We start from the raw sequence: 12313 nt of genomic DNA, 5'->3' as shown, positions 1-12313 counted from the left end.
GGGAACTGCAGTAAGAAGGAGAGAGATGTTTGAGGGAGGGGTTCTGATTGAGATCTACATGGTTAGGGTTGAGGTAGTCTCACAATGTCACTTTTTTCAAAGTCTTGTCTCATCTAGTTCTGACTGAGGAGAGGAAGACTGTATATCAAGTCTTGGGTTGAGGTGTTGTTGAGGGAAACACTGTTACACAAACTAAATGCACTAAATGCATTGAATCTTTTACTCAGTATTGTGGTTCCATTATATAAATATAAATTATTTTTCCATACACTAACAAGGCCATTTTTTGTTACAGGCAGTTAGGTAATCTCAGGCCAGGCGTGCAGGTTCCTTCCAGTGACAATACGTTCTTTGGCTGTCCCCATAGGAGAACTCTTTGAAGAACCCTTTTTGTTCCAGATAGAACCTTTCGGTTCTACATGTAACCCAGATAGAACCTTTCCACATAGGGTTCTACATGTAACCCAAAAGAGTTCTACCTGGAACCAAAAAGGGTTCTCCTATGGGGACAGCCGGAGGACCCTTTTCAAACCCTTTTTTCTAAAAGTGTAGGAGGCATGGCATATCAGTGGTCTTTGTGAATGAGACTGCAGTTCTGTGTTAGCTAATCATATAAGTCTATGGTTAGGAGGAGCCCTGGCAGGGGGAGGACATGATATTCTGACAGGATTATAAGAACCAATTTCTGGGGCCTGGCTCACCGACACCTTACTGCTAATGACACACTTAGAAACCCACCCCACACACACAAACACATCACCATCTCCCGTCCCGACCCCTCGTCCTGACCAGGGGCGTACTCATGGGGTCACTGGCAGTGGCATCAGATAGAAACGAAAGATATTATATAGAATAGACCTTAAAACTTCTTAGGGATCAAATCCTGTTAACGGGATCGATTTGACAACATCCGGTGAAATGGCAGAGCGCCAAATTCAAATTAAATTATTAGAAATATTTAACTTTCATACAATCACAAGTGCAATACACCACATTAAAGCTTTACTTCTTGTTAATCCAGCCACAGTGTCAGATTTTTTAAAGGTCATGCGCCCCTAACAAACAGTACACTAAACTCGACCCTCGTTCTGAACAGCCCTACTTTTTCATTACACAAAGGAAAAACATCAACCAATTTCTGAATCAAACCAATTTCTCAATCAAAATTGTCTGAGATATTGGCATGAATTTGCAGACTTGTCTTGGCAGGTCTGGTCATTCCTTCTGATCCTGCCAGATGAGGTTGCCTGGCAGCAGGCATGTAACAGTTTATAACAAGATCTGTACTGCCTGTCATCCCACTGAACCCACTGCCTGGCCTGCATTATTCTTTCACATCATACTGTCACACCCTGATCTGTTTCACCTGTCTTTGTGATTGTTTCCACCCTCCTCCAGGTGTTGCCCATCTTCCCCATTATACCGTGTATTTATACCTGTGTTCTGTTTGTCTGTTGCCAGTTCGTTTTGTTCGTAGAACCTACCAGCGGTTTCCCCCTTGCTCCTCTCATCTACAGTGCCTGTTTTCTAGTTTTTACCTTTCTGCCTGCCCTGAGCCTGCCTGCAGTCCTGTGCCTTTGCCTTTCAGTGGAAAACTGAAAGGTAATCTGTCAGATCCAAATTGGATCCAACACTATCCTCCCTCTTTTTACGTGACAGTGTGACTCTCTCTCCCTCTCAATCTGCTCTTGCCTGCGCTGCTCCCCGAGGGTAATATGACTTTATTGGATTATCAGAGATTAGGTCTAATCATTTCCCACCGTTAAGAGCAGGCCAAATGCTGAAAGTTAGCTGGCAGATGCCTTGCAGGCTTCAAAACTGCTGTGCCATGAACTGCCTGGCTACACACAGGTGAAGGTGTTAGACCTAGATTGCTACACTAACTCACTGAGTAAACCATTATTAGTACCCTGCCTAGTACCTATTATAGTACTATAGCCTAATTAACAAATACGCTTAAGTGATTGTTAATGATACAGAGGGCTCACTCTCCACCAGCGTTGTGGGACTTCAGACAGTTTCTCTCATGCAGGCTGAGGAAGCTACTTCAATCCCCGTTAGGCTACAAGTGGGAATATCTTAACACAAAACAGTGAGGATTTGGTGTCATACCTCCTTTAAAAAAGTCTTAGATGAAATAGATTCCAGAGTAAAGAGTGTAGTGAGTGAGCTGTCGTGGAAATTTCCTCTATTTACCAAATCATGGGAGCAAACCACACACACACGTCAAGAGTTAGTTATAAAAGTCCATCTTTAATTATATGAGCTCTATCACAATCCTGTGACTATCAGATAAATTCAGTGTCTCTCAGTGAATTCTCTGAGAGCCCCCTTACAATGCAACTGAGTTCCTTTAATAGCAAAGACACACATAGTCAGACAGCATAGACATAATTCATCGTTCAGCTTTGTCTCCTTTCCCAAACCCCAGAACCATAAACCAATCCTCCAAATCAACAGGCATATATCAAATTGTCATTTAGATACAACCAACTCAAAATACAACCAAACCTGGACAAACTCACGGAGAGGAGAGTGAGGCTATAGGTTAAGATAAAAGCAACATTAGAGGGAGCATAGAATGATTTCAGACACTGCAACCCTCCTTTCCCCACTGGGAAAGGTAGGGAGTAAAAGATATGTTTACACATGATGACACTTTGACCTCTCCCCTCTCTGTGGCCCATGCAACTTAGTTTTGACATAGAACAGATAACTGCAACCTCGCCACAGTATTATACAAAAATACCATTCTGATGAGAATTAACTTACACACATTTGATGAATATTAAACATCTTACATATGTTACCAACAAATTCTGAATCTTCCACGACATTCCCCTCTCAAGGGACTCGGACCCTTTTGAAGAATCAGAATAGTAACACACTCAATATTTAAAAATTCAAATCCCCTTAATGTCAAATACCTTAGCTTATATGTAAGCTTTCTCCCTTCTGAAACTAAGATTACAACCTTTATTCTACAAGACAAACTTGCACATGTTTAATAACACAGAATAATCCATTTGAGGAAAAATAAAAACATAACATATTTATGCTCTTTAAGTTACATGAGAACCAGTGTCTAAACACAGGCCTCCTCACAACATATAGGACAGACATCCCAACAAATTCTGAATCTTCCACGACAGAGCGACTAAGGGGAATGTCTAATGGCAGATACTGTAGGCTGGGTCCTCTGCAGTGAAGCATGGATCAATAATAGTGCAGAGTAGTGTAGGAAATGAGAGGAGAGATTTGTATTTATTTTTTACCTTTATTTAACTAGGCAAGTCAGTTAAGAACAAATTCTTATTTTCAATGACAGCCTAGGAGCAGTGGGTTAACTGCCTTTTCAGGGGCAGAACAACAGATTTGTACCTTGTCAGCTCGGGGATTTGAACTTGCAACCTTTTGGTTACTAGTCCAATGCTCTAGGCTACCCTCAGCCATCGATCAAACATTTAGGCTTAGCAGCAATCATTCCTTTTTGAGGTGCAGTGCCTTCAGAAATAATTCATATCCCTTGACTTATTCCACATGTTGTTGTGTTACAGCCTGAATTCAAAATTGATTAAATTGAAAACAATACATTTTTTCAAATGTATTGAAAACGAAATACAGAAATATCTAATTTAGATAAGTATTTATACCTCTGAATCAATACTTTGTAGAAGTACTTTTGGCAGCGATTACAGATGTGAGTCTTTCTGGGTAAGTCTCTAAGAGCTTTCCACACCTGGATTGTGCAACATTTGACCATTATTATTTTCAAAATCCTTCAAGCTCTGTCAAATTGGTTGTTGATCATCGCTAGACAACCATTTTCATTGTTAGACAACCAATAGATTAAGTTAACTGTAACTCAGCAACTCCGGTACATTCACTGTCTTTCTTGGTAAGCAACTCCATTGTAGATTTGCCCTTGTGTTTTAAGTTATTATTCTGCTAAAAGGTGGATTAATTTCCCAGTGTCTGGTGGAAAGCAGACTGAACCAGGTTTTCCTCTAGGATTTTGCCTGTGTTTAGCTCTATTCAGTTTATTTTTATCCTGTAAAACTCCCCAGTCCTTAACGATTACAAGCATACCAATAACATGATGCAGCCACCACTATGGGTAAAAATATGCAGAGTGGTACTCAGTAATGTATTGGATTTGCCCCAAACGTAACGCTTTGTATTGAGAACAAAAAAGTTAATTGCTTTGCCACATTTTTAGCAGTACTACTTTAGTGCCTTGTTGCAAACAGGATGCATGTTTTAGAATATTTGTATTCTGTACAGGCTTCCTTCTTTTCACTCTGTCATTTAGGTTAGTATTGTGGATTAACTACAATGATGTTGATCCATCCTCAGTTATCTCCTATCACAGCCATTAAACTCTAAATGTTTTACAGTCACCATTGACCTCATGGTGTAATCCTTGAGTTGTTTCCTTCCTCTCTGGCAACTGAGTCAGGAAGGATGCCTGTATCTTTGTAGTGACTGGGTGTATTGATACACCATCCAAAGTGTAACTAGTAACTTCAGCATCCTCAAAGGGATATTCAGTGTCTGCTTTTTGTTTTACCACTCTACCAATAGGTGCCCTTCTTTAGAGGCATTGGAAAACCTCCCTGGTCTTTGTGGTTGAATCAGTGTTTGAAATGTACTGCTCGACTGAGGGTCCTTACAGATAATTGTATGTGTGAGGTACAGAGATGAGGTAGTCATTTATAAATACTATTAAACAATATTATTGCACACAGAGTGAGTCCATGCAACTTATGTGAGTTGTTAAGCACATTTTTACTCCTGAATCTATTTAGGCTTGCCATAACAAAGGGGTTGAATACTTACTGGCTCAAAACATTTCAGATTTTGATTTAATATTAATTTGTAAACATTTAGAAAAACATAATTCAACTTTGACATTATGATGTATTGTGTGAAAAAAAAAAACTAAAATCTAAAATCAAGGTACATATTTTCTATAGGCACACAAATACACAGTCATACAGATAAATACACAGTATTTATTGAGGCAATGCACAGCAGGCAGATCCAATGACAATGTTAGGCTACTGAAAAAACGTATACTGCATGTCCCCTACTGGTTATCAGTGAACATCTGAGTTGAGAACCAGAGTCATACTGTGAATGACTCTGGAATCAACTAAGCCTGCTCCTGCCCTAGGAATTAAATGCAATTACTGTCATAATTGGGTTTTCATATGGGTCAACATCTTCAAAAACTCATGCAGAGCGCATTACATAGATTAGATATCAATCAATTGCTCAAGTTCCTCTTCTCCATGCACTAGGCTAAAGCCTACTAGGGTCAAAAAGCCCCCACAACAAGTTAAGATGATTGTTAGGCCTATCTCCTGCCACTGAAAGGTGGGTGTGCCTTAATATACTTAGCTCAATGGGCTTTCCAACTTACACTATACCTCAGCACCGCACGTCAAAGCTCTTTTGAAACTGACAGAGGATCAGTTAGGTCCTTGACTTTGTAGAAGATGTATCTGTCGGGACAAAGGGTAATGTAATAAGGCCTCTGTCTACAAAGTTTTGAAACCTGACCGGATCTGCTGTGCAATACTTGGGAGGGATTACATTTCGACGCATGATGGTCATCCATGGTGGTAGTGAGGAGAATTTTACCTCTAACTGTCTGATGGCTTCACCCTCCATTGCTCCTCGTGTATAATGAACTACACTGTCGATAATGGCCAATAGCAGGTATTAATTGCGCCACATTCAACGCCTGTAGGGCCGAACAGATGGAGCTCGCCTGCCGAAGTGAGGGGACCCGTATCAATTAGCTATCTAATAAGTGTATTAAAGATATCGCTTTCCATTTGGGACAACTTTTCAGCTACCACAGTCCAAGGTTAAGGCCGTGTAGCTGTTTATACTGGGCCATAGAGCCGTCACATTGGAGTGACAGGGTTAACAGAGATTAGTGTCCCCTCATCAATGTGTTGTAGGCCTACTATGCTATTCTTTATCAAGGCCTGGAGGGAAAAAAAGATTATGAACAGGTTAAAACTGTTATTACTGTTGAAAGATGGGGTGTGTTGTGGTGGCACAATACACAAGTTGCTCTTATACCTGTGTAGTACTATTGTATTACTATTGTTACAATATTATTGTTACCTTTATACAGTCATTGGTTTCTGTATAGTAATTGAGTATTTTCACAATAACAGTATTTGTTATTACACAAGTGGAATAGGTATCAGCCCCCAGGTAAACTGTGCACTCCTGATATGTGTACTAAACTCAGCAGCATAGAAACCAATTTAGTCAATTAATGAGTCAGTATGGACTACATACCTCTTTCCATTTGAGCTGCCTGTTGCTGAGCTTCAGTGTCACCAGAGGAGACAGATGAGAGCAGGGATGCCACCTACACCTCATCAATAATATCTGCCCCCTCCTCCGCGCCAACACCTGATGATTTCATTTGTTCGAGTTGAACCTTCACTTTTACATAATGATCACTCATTATACGAATCAACACCGCATGGCAGGGCTCCACAATAACGCTCAGGGCGAAAAGAATGCGACAGCAAGTGATTAACCTCATTTTGCATAGCTAGCCAGTCACCACGCTTTCTACAATGTAACGTTATTGTAACCACTCCCAGACTAACTCAATGCCTACAACCGTACCGTTCAGCTAGATTGCATAATTATGTTTCCTCCGTGAAAATAAGTCAAAAGTCTATAACATATGGGTAGCTAATTTGTTCCACCCCATTATAACGGATAGCGCATGTTTGCATAGGTTACGTTAAATGGCTACCATTATCCAATCACTGTAGCTGAGTGCAGGACATGCTAGCAGTCAAGCTAACCTTAGCTAACACCGGTTGATATCGTTGGTTTTGACAGCATCCCTCTGCAGCTAGCTAGTGCCCTAAAATAATTGTTGTTTGTGTCATCCACATAATAAAATGTCTCTTTTTAATTAACATATTGTATCGAGTTACCTCCTAAATACAGCGCTAGAAAGTGAATATCGTCAGAGCAGCGGTCAACGGCATCCGGACAAGACTGTCGTGCGACGGCCTGACTGTCACTGTCTGTGCCAACTAGGAGAAGACTAATTTGGCTGGTGGTGAACGTACTGTGTTTTGTTCCGTTGTCACTAGTTACCACAGCCACAAAGTTATACACCCCGCGCATTTCTACAATTTATCTTCTTAAAAATGCCCAACCCTAACCTTAAACACACTGCTAACATTATCCCTAACCTTACATTAAGACCAAAAAGCTACACTGCTCAAAAGAATAAAGGGAACATTTAAACAACACAAAGTCAATCACACTTCTGTGAAATTAAACTGTCCACTTAGGAAGCAACACTGGTGGTATGAGGGCCCGACATCCACAGGTGGGGGTTGTGCTTACAGCCTAACACCGTGCAGGACGTTTGGCATTTGCCAGAGAACATCAAGATTGGCAAATTTGCCACTGGCGCCCTGTGCTCTTCACCGATGAAAGCAGGTTCACACTGAGCACATTTGACAGACGTGGCAGTCTGGAGACACCGTGGAGAACGTTCTGCTGCCTGCAACATCCTCCAGCATGACCGGTTTGGCGGTGGGTCAGTCATGGTGTGGGGTGGCATTTCTTTGGGGGGCCGCACAGCCCTCCATGTGCTCGCCAGAGGTAGCCTGACTGCCATTAGGTACCGAGATGAGATCCTCAGACCCCTTGTGAGACCATATGCTGGTGTGGTTGGCCCTGGGTTCCTCCTAATGCAAGACAATGCTAGACCTCATGTGGCTGGAGTGTGTCAGCAGTTCCTGCAAGAGGAAGGCATTGGTGCTATGGACTGGCCTGCCCGTTCCCCAGACCTGAATCCAATTGAGCACATCTGGGACATCATGTCTCGCTCCATCCACCAACGCCACGTTGCACCACAGACTGTCCAGGAGTTGGCGGATGCTTTAGTTCAGGTCTGGGAGGAGATCCCTCAGGAGACCATCCGTCACCTCATCAAGGAGCATGCCCAGGCGTTGTAGGGAGGTCATACAGGCACGTGGAGGCCACACACACTACTGAGCCTCATTTTGACTTGTTTTAAGGACATTACATCAAAGTTGGATCAGCCTGTAGTGTGGTTTTCCACTTTAATTTTGAGTGTGACTCCAAATCCAGACCTCCATGGGTTGATAAATTTGATTTCCATTGATAATTTTTGTGTGATTTTGTTGTCAGCACATTCAACTATGTAAAGAAAAAAGTATTTAATAAGAATATTTAATTCATTCAGATCTAGGATGTGTTATTTTAGTGTTCCCTTTATTTTTTTTTTATTTTTTTTTTCATTAATTTCCACTATAGCCAATAGTGACTTTGTGGCTGTGCTATCTAGTGGGAAACCAATGATCCTGTTTGTATTCGTATTTATTATGGATCCCTATGAGCTGCTTCCAAGGCAGCAACTACTCTTCCTTGGGGTCCAGCAAAATTAAGACAGTTATACAATTTCAAAAACATTACAATACATTCACAACAGATTTCACAACACGTCAAGTGTGTGCCCTCTGGCCGCTACTCTACTACTACCACATATCTACAACACAAAATAAATGTGTAGGTGTGTATAGTATACAACTCTACTCAGACTACACCATTCTGTATACTTCTGGCCCTTCTTTGGACACTGTGTTAACTAACCTCCAGACGAGCTTCAATGCCATACAACTCTCCTTCCGTGGCCTCCAACTGCTCTTAAATGCAAGCAAAACTACTGTAAGTAAAGAAATAAAAACAATATTAAAAAGACTGTGAAAAAGTAGCGGGGCTATAAAAGCAGCGAGGCTTCATACAGACACTTGTTAGTCAGGCTGATTGAGGTAGTATGTACATGTAGATATGGTTAAAGTGAGTTAAAGTAAGTATTCGGCCCCCTTGAACTTTGCGACCTTTTGCCACATTTCAGGCTTCAAACATAAAGATATAAAACTGTATTTTTTTGTGAAGAATCAACAACAAGTGGGACACAATCATGAAGTGGAACGACATTTATTGGATATTTCAAACTTTTTTAACAAATCAAAAACTGAAAAATTGGGAGTGCAAAATTATTCAGCCCCTTAAGTTAATACTTTGTAGCGCCACCTTTTGCTGCGATTACAGCTGTAAGTCGCTTGGGGTGTCTCTATCAGTTTTGCACATCGAGAGACTGAATTTTTTTCCCATTCCTCCTTGCAAAACAGCTCGAGCTCAGTGAGGTTGGTTGGAGAGCATTTGTGAACAGCAGTTTTCAGTTCTTTCCACAGATTCTCGATTGGATTCAGGTCTGGACTTTGACTTGGCCATTCTAACACCTGGATATGTTTATTTTTGAACCATTACATTGTAGATTTTGCTTTATGTTTTGGATCATTGTCTTGTTGGAAGACAAATCTCCATCCCAGTCTCAGGTCTTTTGCAGACTCCATCAGGTTTTCTTCCAGAATGGTCCTGTATTTGGCTCCATCCATCTTCCCATCAATTTGAACCATCTTCCCTGTCCCTGCTGAAGAAAAGCAGGCCCAAACCATGATGCTGCCACCACCATGTTTGACAGTGGGGATGGTGTGTTCAGGGTGATGCGCTGTGCTGCTTTTACGCCAAACATAAGGTTTTGCATTGTTGCCAAAAAGTTCAATTTTGGTTTCATCTGACCAGAGCACCTCTTCCACATGTTTGGTGTGTCTCCCCGGTGGCTTGTGGCAAACTTTAAACAACACTTTTTATGGATATCTTTAAGAAATGGCTTTCTTCTTGCCACTCTTCCATAAAGGCCAGATTTGTGCAATATATGACTGATTGTTGTCCTATGGACAGAGTCTCCCACCTCAGTTGTAGATCTCTGCAGTTCATCCAGAGTGATCATGGGCCTCTTGGCTGCATCTCTGATCAGTCTTCTCCTTGTATGAGCTGAAAGTTTAGAGGGACGGCCAGGTCTTGGTAGATTTGCAGTGGTCTGATACTCCTTCCATTTCAATATTATTGCTTGCACAGTGCTCATTGGGATGTTTAAAGCTTGGGAAATCTTTTTGTATCCAAATCAGGCTTTAAACTTCTTCACAACAGTATCTCGGACCTGCCTGGTGTGTTCCTTGTTCTTCATGATGCTCTCTGCGCTTTTAACGGACCTCTGAGACTATCACAGTGCAGGTGCATTTATACGGAGACTTGATTACACACAGGTGGATTGTATTTATCATCATTAGTCATTTAGGTCAACATTGGATCATTCAGAGATCCTCACTGAACTTCTGGAGAGAGTTTGCTGCACTGAAAGTAAAGGGGCTGAATAATTTTGCACGCCCAATTTTTCAGTTTTTGATTTGTTAAAAAAAGTTTGAAATATCCAATAAATGTCGTTCCACTTCATGATTGTGTCCCACTTGTTGTTGATTCTTCACAAAAAAACACAGTTTTATATCTTTTTGTTTGAAGCCTGAAATTTGGCAAAAGGTCGCAAAGTTCAAGGGGGCCCGAATACTTTCGCAAAGGCACTGTATGATGGACAGAGAGTAACAGTAGCGTAAAAGAGGTGTTTGTGGGTGGTGGGTGGTGGGACACAATGCAGATTGCCGGTCAGCCATTGTGCGGGAGCACTGGTTGGTCGGCCCAATTGAGGTAGTATGTACATGAATGTATAGTTAAAGTGACTATGCATATATGATTAACAGAGAGTAGCAGCAGTGTAAAAGAGGGGTTGGGGAGGCACACAAAGCAAATAGTCCGGGTAACCATTTGTTTACCTGTTCAGGAGTCTTATGGCTTCGGGGTAAAAACTGTTGAGAAGCCTATTTGTCCTAGACTTGGCACTCCGGTACCGCTTGCCATGCGGTAGTAGAGAAAACAGTCTATGACTGGGGTTGCTGGGGTCTTTGACAATTTTTAGGGCCTTCCTCTGACACCGCCTGGTGTAGAGGTCCTGGATGGCAGACAGCTTTTCCCCCAGTGATGTACTGGGCCGTACACACTACCCTCTGTAGTGCCTTGCGGTCGGAGGCCGAGCAATTGCCGTACCAGGCAGTGATGCATGCTCTCGATGTTGCAGCTGTAGAACCTTTTGAGGATCTCAAGACCCGTGCCAAATCGTTTTAGTTTCCTGAGGGGAATAGGCTTTGTCGTGCCCTCTTCACGACTGTCTTGGTGTGTTTGGACCATTCTAGTTTGTTGTTGATGTGGACACGAAGGGACTTGAAGCTCTCAACCTGCTCCACTACAGCTCCGTCGATGAGAATGGGGGCGTGTGCGGTCCTCCGTTTCCAGGAGTTCACAATCATCTACCTAATTTCTTGGTTACGTTGAGGGATAGGTTGTTATTCTGGCACCACCCAGCCAGGTCTCTGACCGCCTCCCTGTAGGCTGTCTCGTCGTTGTCTGTGATCAGGCCTACCACTGTTGTGTCGTCTGCAAACTTAATGATGGTGTTGGAGTCGTGCCTGGCCATGCAGTCGTGGGTGAACCCTGAGTACAGAAGGTGACTAAGCACGCACCCCTGGGGGGCCCCAGTGTTGAGGATCAGGGTGGCAGATGTGTTGCTACCTACCCTCACCACCTGGGGGTGGCCCGTCAAGAAGTCCAGGATCCAGTTGCAGAGGGAGGTGTTTAGTCCCACGATCCTTAGCTTGGTGATGAGCTTTGAGGGTACTATGGTGTTGAACACTGAGCTGTAGTCAATGAATAGCATTCTCACATAAGTGTTCCTTTTGTCCAGGTGGGAAAGGGCAGTGTGGAGTGCAATAGAGATTGCATCATCTGTGGATCTGTTTGGGCGGTATGCACATTTTAGTGGGTCTAGGGTTTCTGGGATAACGGTGTCGATGTGAGCCATGACCAGACTTTCAAAGCACTTCATGGCTATGGACGTGAGCACTACGGGTCTGTAGTCATTTAGGCAGGTTGCCTTTGTGTTCTTTGGCACAGGGACTATGGTGGTCAGCTTGAAACATGTTGGTATTACAGACTCAATCAGGGACATGTTGAAAATGTCAGTGAAGACACCTGCCAGTTGGTCAGCACATGCCCAGAGCACACGTCCTGGTAATCCGTCTGGCCCCGCAGCCTTGTGTATGTTGACCTGTTTAAAAGTCTTACTCACATCGGCTACGGAGAGCGTGATCACACAGTCGACCGTTGATGCTCTCATGCATGCCTCAGTGTTGCTTGCCTCGAAGCGAGCATAGAAGTGATTTAGCTCGTCTGGTAGGCTCGTGTCACTGGGCAGCTCGCGGCTGTGCTTCCCTTTGTAGTCTGTAGTAGTTTGCAAGCCCTGCCACATAAGACGAGTGTCGGAGTTGGTGTAGTA

Source organism: Oncorhynchus gorbuscha, linkage group LG11 (genome assembly GCF_021184085.1).
Source record: "Oncorhynchus gorbuscha isolate QuinsamMale2020 ecotype Even-year linkage group LG11, OgorEven_v1.0, whole genome shotgun sequence".
NCBI classification, from domain to species: domain Eukaryota; kingdom Metazoa; phylum Chordata; class Actinopteri; order Salmoniformes; family Salmonidae; genus Oncorhynchus; species Oncorhynchus gorbuscha.
This window is presented reverse-complemented; position numbering follows the sequence as displayed.